The following is a 15,170-nucleotide window of genomic DNA, read 5'->3' on the forward strand; positions in this document are numbered from 1 at the left end:
TCTGACACTTAAACTGGCTGAGCGACTCCTGCATGTATGTATGTGTGTGTGAGGGTATGTGTGTGTATGTGTGTGTATGATGGAATAGTAGTCATAAAAAAGAATGAGATTTAGCCATCTACAAAAACACAGATGGACCTAGAGGGTATTATGCTAAGTGAAATAAGTCAGAAGACAAATAACATATAATTTTGCTTATACATGGAATGTAAAAAAACAATTGAACAAACAAAAAACAAAAACAGGCTCATAAATACAGAGAATTGGTGGTTGCCAGAGAGGAAGGAATTGGAGGGATATACAAAATAGGTGAAAGGAAGTAAGAGGTAGAAACTTCCAGTTATAAAATAAATAAGTTACAGAGATAAAAAGCACAGCATATGGAATATAGTCAATAATACTGTAATAACATTGGGGATGGATGGTGACTGTAAGCATTGAGTTATCACTGTAAATATTGAGTAATTAATTCATAGAACTGTCAAATCACTATGTTGTGGGGAAAAAAAAAAACAGAGAAAAAGAAACAGACTCTTAATTATAGAGAACAAACTGATGGTTAGCTCGGGTTCAGCTTGGGTTATGATCTTATGATGTGTGAGTTTGAGCCCCATGTCAGGCTCTGTGCTGACAGCTCACAGCCTGGAGCCTGCTGCAGATCGTGTGTCTCCGTCTCTCTTTGCCTCTCCCCCACTCACACTCTGTCTCTGTCTCTGTCTCTCTCTCAAAAATTAATAAACATTAAAAAAATTTTTTTAAGTTAAAAGGATCTCAAATCAACAACCTGTTAACCTTAAGAAACCAGAAAATGAAGAGTAAATTAAATCCAAAGCCAGTAGACAGAAGTAATTAATTAGACTACAGTGAAATAAATACAATAGAGAACAAAGGATAAAGAAAATAAACAGAATAAAAAGTTTGGTTCTTTGAAAAGATCAACAGAATTAACAATCATTTAGTTAGATTTAACAAGAACAAAAAAGAAGATTCAAATTACTAAAATCAGTAATTACTACAACCTTATAGAAATAAAAATTATCCTGGGGCGCCTGGGTGGCTTAGTCGGTTAAGCGTCCGACTTTCGCTTAGGTCATGATCTCGCGGTTCGTGGGTTCGAGCCCCGCGTCGGGTTCTGTGCTGACTGCCAGCTCGGATCCTGGAGCCTGTTTGATTCGGTTACTCCCTCTCTCTCTGACCCTCCCCTGCTCGCACTGTCTCTCTCTCTCTCTCTCCTAGAAATAAATAAAACATTAAAAAAAAAAGAAATAAAAATTATCCTAAAGAATCATAGAAAATACTATAAAAATTGTAATCTAACAAACTATGTAACAATATGAAGTAGACAAATTCCTAGAAGACACAAAGTACTAAAATCAATTCACAAAGAAATTCTCTGAATCAAGTTGTAATAAGTAAAAAGATTTCAATTAGTAATCAAAAGCTTTCCACAAAGAAAAGTCTAAGATCAAATGGCTTCATTAGTAGATTCTATCAAACCTTAAGAATAAACACCAATCCTTCACAAACTCTTCCAAAATACAGAAGAAATGTAAACACTTCCCAATTTATTCTATGAGGCCTGTCTTCCCTGATTCCAAAACTAAAGACATTACAAGAAAACTACAAAGATATATTTATCTGTATACATGCAAAAACTGAGCCAAATACCAACAAACCAAATCCAGAAACATATATAAAGGATCACAAACCATGACCAAGGGTGGATTGTCCCAATCATGTAAGCTTGTTTCAACATATGAAAATCAATTGTCATGCACCATATTAATAAAATAAATGACAAAAAAACACACAATCATCTCAATAGGCACTGAAAAAGCTCTTGACAAAATCCAAAACTCTTTCATGATAAACACAAGAACTAAGTCAGAAATAGAACATCATCAACATGAAAAAGGACATCTAAGAAAACCCACAGCTACCTTCACACTTAATGATTACCCCTTAAGATCAGCAACAAGACTGGATGTCTGTTGTACAGTAGGTTCTAGCCAAGCCAATAAGGCAAGAAAAATAAATTTAAAAGCATCCAGATTAGAAGGAAGAAGTAAGACTATCTCTCATCAGAGATGATACATCAAGTATATATAAAATCCTAATAACTCATTTGGGGCACCTGGGTGACTCAGTTGGTTAAGCATCCAACTCTTGATTTCAGCTCAGATCATGATCTTGTGGTTTGTGGGCTCAAGCCCTATATTGGGCTCTGTGCTGGCAGCACAGAGCCTGCTTGGGATTCTCTGTCTCCCTCTCTTTCTGCCCCTCCCCCACTCATACCCGTACATGCTCTCTCTCTCCCTCATAAATAAACATTTTTAAAAATCCTAATAACTCATTAAAAAACCTATCAGAACTGTTTAATGAGTTCAGGATGGTTGCAAGATTCAGGACTAATATACGGAATTCAACTGTGTTTCTTTTGGCAGGGGAGGGGCAGAGAGAGAGAGAGAGAGAGAGAGAATCTTAAGCAGGCTCCACATCCAGCGTAGAGCCCATGACCCTGAGATCACGACCTGAGCCAAAATTAAGAGTCAGATGGTCAACTGACTCAGCCACTCAGGCACCCTTCAACTGTATTTCTATATGCTAACAATAACAATCCAAAAAGTGGAATTAACAAAGCAATTCCATTTGCAATAGCATCCGAAGAATAAAATATTAAGTAACGAATTTACCAAAAAATGCAAGACTTGAACACGGAAACTTAGAAGAGAGCATACATGTTATTGAAAGAAACTTAAGATCTAAATAAATGAAAAAACATTTCATGTTCACAGACTAGAAGACTAATACTGTTAAGACAGCAATATTCCTCAAATTGATCTACAGGTTCCATGCAGTCCCTACCAAAATTCCAACTGGGTAAGAGTGTCAAGACAATTACAAGTGGGAAAGAATAGTTTTTTTCAACACATGGTACTGAGATAGCTGAATATCTATAAGCAAAAAGATGAAGTTAGAGCCCTATCTCACACCATATACAAAATTCACAAAGGTAGAACAAACACCTAAATGTAAGAGATAAAATTATAACACTCTTGGAAGAAAACATAAGATTAAGTCTTCATGACCTTGAATCAAGCAATTGTTTCTTTAAATATGAAACCTAAAGGGGGTGCCTGGGTGGCTCAGTAGGCAAAGCATGCAACTCTTGATCTTGGAGTCATGAGGCCCACACTGGACATGGAGCCTAACAACAAAACAAAACAAAAACTACAAGCAACAAAAATAAAAATGATAAACTGAACTTCACCAAACTTAAACACCTTTGTGCCTCAAAGGGCACCATCAAAAAAGTTAAATGACAGGGGCTCCTGGGTGGCTCAGTCGGTTGAGCGTCCGACTTCGGCTCAGGTCATGATCTCACAGTTTGTGGGTTCGAACCCCACGTCGGGCTCTGTGCCGACATCTAGCTCAGAGCCTGGAGCCTGTTTCAGATTCTGTGTCTCCCTCTCTCTCTGACCCTCCCCTGCTCATGCTGTCTATCTCTCTCTCAAATAAATAATTAAAAAATTTTTTAAAAAAAGTTAAATGACAGCCAAAGAATGGGAGATCTATATTTGCAAATCATATAACTGATAAGTATCTATAATATATAAAGAAATCCCACAACAATAAAAAGACTACTTAATTTTAAAATGGACAAAGGAATAGAGATTTCTCTAAATATATACAAATAGCCAGAAAACACATGAAAAGATACTCATCATTACCCATCATGGAAATGCAATTGAAACCACAAAATATTACTTCACCCCATTAGGATGGCTATAATCAAAGAGTCAGATAACAAGTGTTACGGAAAATTCTGAGAAACTGGAACCTTCATACATTGCTGGCAGAAATATGAAATGGGGGCAGTCACTTTGGAAAACAGTCTGGCAGTTGCTCAAAATGTTAGTGGTCTAGACTTACCATATGACCCAGCAATTCATGTCCACACAAAATCTTGTACAATAATGTTCATAGCAGCATAACTGATAAGAGCCAAAAAGTGGAAACAATCTAAACACCTATCAACTGATTAACGGATAAATTAAAAGTGGTATGTCCATAAAATGGAATGTTGTTCAGCAATAAAAAGAAAATACCAGTACATTCTACAACATGGAAGAACACTGTAAACCTTATACTAAGTGAATCAGTAACAAAAGAGTACATATTTATACATTTACATGAAATGTCTAGAATAGGCAAATCTATAGAGCCAGAAAATAGATCAGTAGTTACTTAGAGATGGAAGCGATGATAAACGGGACAATTGGGGGTGACATAAGGAGTGTGCAGTATCTCTGTTGGGTAATGAAAATGTTCTAAAATTGATTGTAGTAATGATGCACAACTCTGTAAATATACTTAAAAATCTTGTAACTTAAACGGGCAAACATATGGTATATGATTTATAACTCAATGAAACTGTTACCCAAAAAAAAGTAGGCCGGGACTTACACACTAAACCTCTTAGGGTGTCTGCTTACTAAATGAAAATTTTAATAGGATCCACAGTCTCCAAAAAAATATCAAAAATGTCTAGGACACAATAAAAAGTGAATCATCACACCACAAACCAGGAAAATCCAACTTGAATAAATAAAAGACAATTAACAAACACTAATACACACATGAATCTGATGTTAGAATTACCTGACAAGGATTTTAATTTTTTTTAACTTTTTTTTAAGTTTATATATTTTGAGAGAGAAAAAGAAAACGAGAGCACAAGTGGGGGAGGGGCAGAGAGAGAAATCCTAAGCAGGCTCCGTGCTGTCAACACAGAGTAGGGGGCTTAAACACATGAATTTTGAAATATTGACCTGAGCCAGAATGAAGAGTCAGAGACTTAACTGACTGAACCACCCAGGCACCTCACCTGACAAGAATTTTAAAGCAGCCATCATGCTTTAATGAGCATTGAGCTATTCAATTGAAACAAACAACAAAATCAAAAATCTTAGAAGATACGAAAAGAACCAAACAGAAATCACAGAACTGAAAATAACCAAAACAAAATGTCACTAGATGGGCTCGACCGCAGAATGAATACAACAGAGGCAAAAATGAGTAAAGTTGAAACTGGAAGTAGAACAAAAATTAACTAAATAATAGAGAAAAAAAATAATGCCTCCTGCTCTGTAAGACAATCACTAAAGATCCAAGATTTTTATTCTCACAAAGAAAGCAAGGAGAAAGAGAATGATGCTAATAAATTATCCTAAAAATGGCCAAAACATCCAAAATTTGGCTAAAGTCATGAACTTAACAGTTCAAAAACCTAAAAGAAATGCAAATAGGATAAGACCAAACAAATTCATGCCAAGATATATCATACTTACACTTCTGAAAACTAAAGAAAAAACCTTTAAAGCGACCAGGGAGAAAGGAAACATCGCCTATAGGGAAACACAAATTCCAATGACAGGATTTCTCATCTGAAATCATGGAGGTGGGAAGGAAGTGGCACAATATTTTCAAATGCTAAAAGAACTGTCCATCACAAATTCTACAAACAGAAATAGCTACGAAAATCATAAGTACACCAAAGAACAAAAGAAGACAACTCTATTATTTAAATCTTAATTCTAACTCATTACAAAGTATACTGGTACCATTACATGAGCAATTACAAGTTTTTCTTATAATAGTATTTAAATACTTGGGAATTACCAATTTCCCCCTCACCATCACCAATGCCAATGAAATTCATATACGTAGATGGCTTAATGCATATTCCCTATTTCCTTAATTCTCTGAAAAAGAAATAGTTCTGCCACTGTTCAAGATCTTTTATCAATTTGACAGTTTTGTTCTATTTGAAAAATCTAAAGCTTATGAGCCTAAAATCAGAGCTATTTGTTTAAAAAAGATGGAAGATACATATATCTCAACCATCCATAAAGTCTATTTTATTTTATTTTTTTTACAAATAGTTTATTGTCAAATTAGTTTCCACATAACACTCAGTGCTCATCCCCACAAGTGTCCTCCTCCATGCCCATCCCCCCCTCCCCCCACATCCATCAGTCCTCAGTTTTTGTCAGCATTCAAGAGTCTCTCATGGTTTGCTTCTCTCCCTTTCCCCCACCATTTCCGCCCTTCTTCTCCCCCTTGTTCCTCCGTCAAGTTCCTCCTAATCCTCCTATACGTGCAAACATATGATATTTGTCCTTCTCTGCCTGACTTATTTCGCTCAGCATAACACCCTCAAGGTCCATCCATGTTGCTACACATGGCCAGATTTCATTCTTTCTCATTGCCATGTAGTATTCCATGGTATAGATAAACCACATCTTCTTGATCCATTCGTCCGTTGATGGACACTTAGGCTCTTTCCATGTTTTAGCTATTGTGGAGAGTGCTGCTATGAACATTGGGGTACATGTGCTCCTATGTCTCAGCATTTCTGTATCCCTTGGGTAAATTCCTAGCAGTGCTATTGCTGGGTCATAGGGGAGTTCTATTGTTAGTTTCCTGAGGAACCTCCACACTGTTTTCCAGAGGGGCTGTACCAGTTTACATTCCCACCAACAGTGTAGGAGGGTGCCCGTTTCTCCACATCCTCGCCAGCATCTAGAGTTCTCTGATTTGCTCATTTTAGCCACTCTGACTGGCGTGAGGTGGTATCTCAGTGTGGTTTTGATTTGTATTTCTCTGATGAAGAGGGATGCTGAGCATCGTCATGAAGTCTATTTTAAATAGTATCTGCTAAAGAGGAAGCCCTGAATGAATGAACCTCTATAATCATGTAACAGCTTAACCATTTTAAAAGCCAAATCATAAGAGCAAATAATATTTATCTTAATCCACTCTAATTTATAAAAAGTGTGTGTGTGTTTTTTTAAACAAGAATGACTACGCAAGTATGACTAGTGACCTGTTAAGCAGCCAAGAAAGAAACAGATGGTCATCTTGCAAAACTGTGAATTCAAGATCTGTTTCACATTATGTACCAACTGATTCACTGAACTGATTCTTATCAAGTTTTTAAAATATACTAAGTACTGTACAAGGCAGACACAAAAAAATAAATAAGGTACTACCATACTGTGACAGAATTATAGAACAGAATATATTATTAGGTCTTCATCTCTGGCTCTAGCACAGAGTTCCTAAAACCGTTGGAATTTCTTGATGGGTTTGGAGGAGCATCTTTTGTTATTCATAATAAGCCCCTTTCAACCGTATCTTGGAGGATAGGGGCTGGTTGCCAGAAGAATCAACCCCTGAACTCAGAATAGGGGAAAGGGGCTGCAGATGGAGTTTATCACCATCAACCAATGATTATGCCTACATAATGAAGACTCCATAAACTCTAACTGAAGGGATTCAGAGACCTTCTGGGTTGGTGAACACATGGATGTGCCAGGACGGTGCCCCCAGAGAAGGCATGGAAGCTCATGGAGGCCCCATGCCCCTTCCCACAAGAGACGCCTTAGACATCTCTTCCAACTGCTGTTCCTGAATTATATCCTTTCTAATAAGCAGGTAACGGTTAAGTAAAGAGCTTTCCAGAGTTCTGTGAGCCATTATAGCAAATTACTGACCTGAGGAGGGGGTCGTGGGAAGCCCCAGTTTACAGCCAGTTAGGCATAAGTACAGGTCACAACCTGGGACTTGCAACTGGCAGGAAGGGGGGCGGGGGTGAGATGGGCAGAGGCTAAATCCTTAATCTGTGGGGTCTGCACTAACTCTAGGTAGGCTATCATAATTGGGTTAAACTGTAGAACACCCAGTTGGTGTTTGAGGGTTGGAGAATTGTAAAGGGAAAGCCCACATATTTGATGTCCCAAGTGTTGTGAGCAGTGTAGAAGAGACTGTCATTTATCTTTAGGCATGGTGCTAGACCTCAAGGAACTCCTAGTCATGAGAAAAATAGCCCCATGAGAAATAATTTAAATAAAATATGTACTTTAATAGGTACATCTACCAAGTGCCAGGAAAGTAAGCAACCATGCCAACAAAGTGGCATTTACCATGATTTTTAAATACTGTAATATTAAATACTGTAGTTCCTCAGGGTTCCATCAGTCCCTCTTTAAGCTCTCAGCCCAGTTCTCCGCCCTAGCTGCATATTATGGTCACATGTGAAGCATTTTTTTTATTAAAAAAATTTTTTAAGTTTATTTATTTATTTTGAGAGAGGGGCAAAGAGGGAGAATCCCAAGCAGTCTCTGCGCCATCAACATGGAGCCTGACCTGTGAATCATCACCTGAGCTGAAACCGAGAGTCTAGCATTTAACCGACTGAGCCACCCAGGCACCAGGGGGGAAGGATTTTTTAAAAGCCAATGTCTGGCCCCAGAGCAAACCAACTGAATCAGAATCTCTGTGGAAGCCTTCATCCCCTCATCCTTACCCTTTAAAAGTTACCCAGGTGGTTTTATAAAGTAGTGCCTGGGTTGAAATGACCAACTCTATTTGATAAAAACATAACCCAGGCTTCAACCAAATCTTCTGGCAATGAGGAGAGAAAGAAAAAGATTTCAAGTAGAAACAATATGAGCTATAACAGACTTTCTCTGAGGAGAGAAGAGGATTCTAAGGTTTCTAGGATGAAGGCCTAAAATGGAACAAGAGGTGTTTATATATGCTTGAGAGGGGTATGTGAGTAGAGGGAAAGGAAAGGAAAAGATAACCAAGTTTGGAGCATTCAGTACCCAAGTTTAGTTTTCCAATAGACAAATGAAAATAAAGAACACTTGAAACTCATGAAAAATGGGAACTGAATACACATCTTTGAAAACTATAAATATGGCGCTATTTGAGGCCATGAGAGGAAGTATAATCACACAAGGAAATTAGAGAAAAGAACAAAAATTGAACCTCTAAGACATACCACATTTATTGGAGAAAAGGAAAAAGAAGGAAGCGTCAAGGGAAGGTTTTTGTTTTTGCTTTGGAAGGTGGAAATCTGAGCATGTATGCGGGCTGAGGAAAAAATGACAATATAGAGGAGATCAAAAATGTTAGTTTTAGAAAGGAGGACCCCTCTTTGACAAAAGGAGATCAGAAATCAGATTGGCATAGGCACACAGAAAAATGATAGAACTTCAATAGTTAGGGCTGAAGCCCACCAATTTCTTCCGTGAATTTTCTGCTTATTGCAAAATAAGCAATGAAGAAACACTGAGTAGGACAAAGAGTTAGGGGAGAATGGTAAAAATCTACAAACAGCCATTTAGGTTTTAGTACATAAGATTAACCTAAGGGAAAGTCAAAGCATCTCCAGCCAGTGAGAGTGAAGTCAGAATCTACACGATTTTCTCCAGTCAGCTCTGGAGATCCTAGGAGCAGAAAACACCAACTGTTTGATTCATCATGATTTGGAGACCATCAGAACAAATGCAACAAGAATGGCTTGAGGCCAGTAACATTGTTTTTATAATTTTAAAAAGTTAAATTTATTTCACTCTTAGTAAAAAAGAAAAACAAAACAAAACAAAACAAAAAGACAAGGCTGTAGCTACTTTCTCAGATTGCCAGAAAGAGTGCTGGGGAAAGTGAGGGATAATTACTTTCACTCCTACAGCACTTGTCAGAACTTTCGCTCCTAAGCATTTTTTTATCCCTTCAAGCGCTGGTTCCCAAAATTCTAAACCTGATTCCTCTGAGCTCTTAAAGGATGAAAATTCATTGCAGGATTGGACTAGCCAACTGAGAAAGAAACAAGTGAAATACTTCTTACCTGCAATGCTGTATTCTGGCTAGTAGGTAAACTCTGCTGATTGAAGGGTGGGAGGTGATAAGAGTGATTATATTTCGAGCCTCCCTTAGAATCATGTACAAAGCCAATTAATATATAATACTTGACATAAAGATAGCAGAATTCAGGGATTTTTTTTTCCTGAATAAACGCAGTGAGTAAATAATTGACAATTTAATCTCTTTCTCACACTTGGAGCTCACTAATTTGTCCTGCCATCCCCCGGACCACTCTTGGAGGAGTGGGTAGAATCCCTCTGGATACTGGACCCCTTGCTACCACCATCAGGGGAGTTCAGAGCCCTGAAGGAGGAAGAGACTAACACGCGTGGGCATCCACTCTGTGGCAGGCCTACTGTGTGCCAGGCTCAGGGCAAGGCACTTTCCATGTTATGCGTGCAGGTCATTGAAAGACGAATTATGATGTTCAAACTACACTGGCGTTCAGGAGGGTCTTGGAGTGTCTGACGGTTTAAGTGTAAAGGAAAAGAAGCGTTAGTGACGGCGGTTGATGAAAGTGAGGGGAAAAGAGGCGAGTTGGGAAAGGAAGGCATCCGAGAGCAAAAGGGCAAAACCCAGGGACATGGGGGGATGGGGGGCGACTGAAAGATACGGAGGACATGGCAATACGGGGCAGGCAGGAGGGTGATTCTGTGGAAGCGAAGCCGGGGTACAAGTGAAGGCAAAAGTCTGATCTCNCGGAATGGGTGTGACGTCGCGGCCGAACCGGCGCCCCCCGCGTCCCTGCGTGTGCTAGCTCCGCTAGAGGGCTAGCGGGCAACCACCTGCCCCGACGGATTGTTGCCCTAGCAACGGCACACTTGACCCGGCTGGAGGCGAGCTGCGCCGGGAGTGCGGACCGCGCCGCCTCAACCCCCACGTGGGCGGCCTTCGTCAGGGAAATCCTGCCACGGGACAAGAAAAGGAGCTTTTCCAAGAAATCCTCTTTTTTGCATGTCCACTGCTTCAGACACCACCTCTCTGGCCGCTGCTGGCGGAGGAGCTTTCACCTCATAGGAGATAACTCAAGAACAGATATCAAATTCACACAATATTGCATCCCACACATCAGTGTAAATGAGTGATTGTGGAGATTCTGTCCCAGCCATAGGGGTGGGGAACTGATGCTTGAGAGAAAGAAGTGAAAGCTGGGATTGGAGAAAAGGCAAAGGGAAGAGAAACGTTAGGAGAGGGCTGAAATTGCCCAACTGACAATTAACAGTTCATGTTTATGTCAGTTAGGAACTGACATCCATACCAGGTTTTGTCAAAGCAATTATTTCACTGTTTCTTATACACTGAAACAAGATTCAAAATGAAGTAAGCATTGCCAAAGAGTCCTTGTCAGTAGAGTCTAGAGCACATTGAGGAAATTTGCCTAGTGCAATTCTGGGAATACCTCAAACTTTTGACTTTTGTCCGTCGTACTTTGTACTTCTGTCAATTGCAACTTGTCAGTTTCAACTCCACCGTCTCCTCCCATTCATCCTTCCGCTGTGGACTGAAAGAATATGTAACACTTGGTAGCTAAAAAGTCAGTCCTGCATTAGATTTTAAGTTTAAGGTCTGCTAGCAGCAATCATAATTTTTAAAAAAAGTTATGGAAGTTATGTAACCTTATGGCTTTTGCCTTTATAATCTCCTGCTTCCTTGAAATTCAGAGCACACTTTCAATTTCAGTAGACTCTACCTCTCCCTGAAATAAATGCTTTGATTGCTTTACATCGTCTTCTTGAAGGACAGAACATAGGTTGCAAAAAGCATGGGCTCAGAAATCTAACATCTTTATTCAAAATTCCTGTCTACTGTATTGGAATGTTTTGTTACCTGCAGAATGAGATCTATAGAATATGCATCTTAGAGAGTTGCAGTAGTGTTCATGTGAGGTCCACACAAAAACTTGTACATGAATGCTCATAGCAACATTATTCATAATACCGATAAAATGACAAAAACTCAAATGTCCATCAACTAGTTAATAAGAAAAATTTAGTATACCCATACAATGAAAATTATTCAGCCATAAAAAGGAATGAAGTTCTGGGGCACCTTAGTGGCTCAGCCCGTTAAGCGTCCAACTCTTGATTTTGGCTCAGGTCATGATCTCACCGTTTATGAGTTCAAGACCCATATCGGGCTCTGCACTGACATTGCAGAGCTTGCTTGGGATTCCGTCTCCCTCTCTCTCTCTCTCTGCCTCTCCCCCACATGCTCTCTATCTCTCTTTCTCAAAAAAAAAAAAACTTAAAAAAGAAAGGAATGAAGCTCTGATACGTGCTACAATGCAGATGAATCTTGAAAATATGCTAAGTGAAAGAAAATAGTCACAAAAGACCCCATAATGTATGAATCCATGTACAGAAAAATGTCCAAAATGGGCAAATCTATAGAGACAGCAAGTAGATTAGTAAATACCATGGGCTGAGGAGACTAGAGAAAAGGGGAAGTGACTGCTAACTGATATGCAACTGATGAAAATGTCCTAAAATTGATTGTGTGATAATTACACAATTTTGTGCATATACTAAAAACCATTGAATTGTGTACTTTAAATATGCAATGTGTTATATCTCAGTAAAGCTGTTGCTTTTTTTAAGATTTTATTTTTAAGTAATCTATATACCCAACATGGGGCTCAAATCCTCAACCCCGAGATCAAGAGTCAAATGCTCTATGAACTGAACCATCCAGGTACCACAAAGTTGCTGCGTTTTTAAAAAATAAAATGAGGGATGCCTGGGTGGCTCAGTTAGTTAAGCGTCTGACTTTGGCTCGGGTCGTAATCTCATGGCTCATGAGTTCAAGCCCTGCATCGAGCTCTCTGCTGTCAGCACGGAGCCCACTTCAGATCTTCTGTCCCACCCCTCTCTCTGCCCTTCCCTCACTTGCTCTCTCTCTCGCTCTCTCTTTCAAAAATAAATAAAATGACATAACAAACCTCTGAAAACCCCTGGCTCTGGTGTCTCTCTAACAACAAGGGCTCATATATCTATAGCTCGTATATCTAACTTTCTTTTTTCTGTATTCAGTTAGCAAAATCTTTTTTTTTTAAGTTTATTGATTTTGAGAGAGACAGAGAGAGAGAAAATCTCTAGCAGGTTCCACAATGACAGCACAGAGCCCAACCAGGTGCTCAAACTCACAATCCATGAGATCATGACCTTAGCCAAAACCAAGAGTCATATGCTTAAACCACTGAGCCACCCAGGTGCCCCTGGAACATTTAAATCTAATGAAGAAGATGATCTGATTTGTCCCCAGCTGCTTTGTGGCAGAAGAAATGGACCACTAGGATTACAAAGGTAGCCAAAGACAATGAGCAAGATTAACAGGCCGAGAGCAAGAGAAGAAGGAAGGTCATGGCACTCCTCAAAGTGATTACAGACAGACCCAACGGCTGCCCCCCAAATCTAATCTTTCAGTGTTAAAAGTTAGGTCCCATTCCACTTCCTGCATTCTAGACTCTTTCAGGGAAAGTGTTCACCATGACCTGGAGCGGCTGCCAGCCCCTCTCCACAAAACAGAATTGCAACAGAGATGACCTTCAAACTGCCCCCAAAATACTTCCTCCAACTACAAGACCTGAAGAAAAACTGTGGGGCGCCTGGGGGGCTCAGTCAGTGAAGCGTCCAACTCTTGACTTCAGCTCAGGTCATGATCTCACAGTTTGTAGGATAGAGCCCTGTGTTGGACTCCACACTGACAGCACAGAGCCTGCTTGGGATTCTCTCTCTCCCTTTCTCTGCCCCTCCCCCCCCAAAATAAATAAACTTAAAAAAAGAAAAAGAAAACTGAGTAGCCACGTGAGGGATGGTGCTTGTATCTCACCTATTAAACTGTGAAAACAAATTCCAGACGTGACTTTGGTAAGAACAGGACACAAATCCCTTCAGTGAAATCTGGCAGGACTGTTGACCTTCCTTCTTTTCACATGACGGGATGTCTCCCTGAGCAAGACAGCTTTAGGTGACCCAAGAGTCACACGGTAGAAAGTAACCAGAAGCAAGGAGCTGCTTGAGGTGAAGCGAAGCTCAGAGCCCTTTGGAAACAAGTTTTTTTCTGCTTTCTAAACCTACCTCCAACCTGTATAGTATATGTTAAAGAAAAAAGACTCCAGGGACACCTGGGTGGCTCTGTCGGTTAAGCATCTGACTCTCGATTTCAGCTCAGGTCATGATCTCACAGTTCATGGGTTCAAGCCCCACGTGGGGCTCTGCACTGACAGCACGGAGCCTGCTTGGGATTCTCTCTCTCCCTCTCTCAACACCTCCCGCACTCGCTCTCCCCACGCCCCCACGTCTAAATAAATAAATAAACTTTAAAAAGAAAAAAGTTCCAAAATATACTCTTAAATAAAAAGAACAAAGTTAAGAAAAGTGTATAGAATATGCCCATTTGCAATTTTTAAAAGTACACACATGCTAATGATTTTCCCAAATAGCCTCTGGAACGGCGCACAGTAAACTGCAGCAGTGGCTCTTTCTGGCTGGAAACCTGAGGGACTTGGGGACAGGAGTGAGAAAGAGACTTATTTTGCACTGTATCTATATAGTTAGGCACTTTTTGAAATTTTGTGTCATGTGCCTGGATTATCTATTTAAAATAAAGTCAGATGTTTAAAAAGTCTCTTCTGCAAAACTCACCATTGAAGCCTATAGGAACCGCTGGTTCACATGACACGTATATGGCTTGTGTAATTTTTTAAGCCGCGTACTCAGTACACATATTCTGAACATGCTGTATCTCTTTTCTTTCCCCAGCTTTACCACCTTCAGGTGATCTGCTCACTCAGATAAGCTCACCAGAGGGCATGGACAGCATCACCCCCGACCAATCCATGGGCAAATCAAAGGACTAAGAGCTTGTTTCTTCCAAACAGCCTAGGCAGCACCCACAGGCCCAAGAAATAGAGGAGGTAGGCAGGTGCCCGTTGACACCTCAGTGACATCCTGGAAGCCACTGCCCTGTAAGGCTAGGTTTGCACAGCATCCGCCTCAGGGATTCCTCTCCCAGGAAGGCCTGGCCCAGGATGAGGGCTCCTTACCACAGAAATCTTCTCTCCTGCGAGGAAAGCCTGTGCACCACACCTAGCAATGTTCGGGCTTTGAGGAGAACGAAAGAAGCATTTACTTGGGGGGATTGTTGGCTTTGGTTTGGTTCTGGGTGCAGCAGATCTCCCTTCGTGGCATTGCCATTCTAGAATCTGGCATGGGGAGAGAAGGTGGAAAGATGAGAGGTGGGAGGGAGGCGGAGGCCCTCAGAAATGGAAAATTGGGGAAGAGAAGCGTGCCAGGTCCTGCTTTATTATCCTCTGTCCGAGCCCAAGGGAACTGCAAATGAGGGTCAGGAGCAAGGGGTTTGGAAGCAGAGAATGGAGAGGACAGGGTACTTTGCAGTGCAAGGTGAAGGTGAAGGTGAATCTTTCAGAGGCACGCGCATGGCTGTGGGAGAAA

At 40.3% G+C, this 15,170-nt stretch overlaps 1 protein-coding gene across 2 annotated transcripts in view; it reads right to left on the reverse strand.

The window, feature by feature from the left end:
• The window catches only part of TPST1 (tyrosylprotein sulfotransferase 1), a 151,086-nt gene extending 136,166 nt beyond the window's left edge, over window positions 1–14,920 (reverse strand). For both annotated transcript variants that reach the window (XM_077777931.1, XM_077777932.1), the window contains exon 1: window positions 14,762–14,920. The gene's annotated coding sequence lies outside the window, so the exon portion shown is untranslated. The remainder of the gene's footprint in view (window positions 1–14,761) is intronic.
• Window positions 14,921–15,170: the final 250 nt, after the last annotated feature.

The sequence above is a fragment of the Crocuta crocuta genome, unplaced genomic scaffold (genome assembly GCF_008692635.1).
Source record: "Crocuta crocuta isolate KB4526 unplaced genomic scaffold, BGI_CrCroc_1.0 scaffold217, whole genome shotgun sequence".
In the NCBI taxonomy this organism is placed as follows: Eukaryota; Metazoa; Chordata; class Mammalia; order Carnivora; family Hyaenidae; genus Crocuta; species Crocuta crocuta.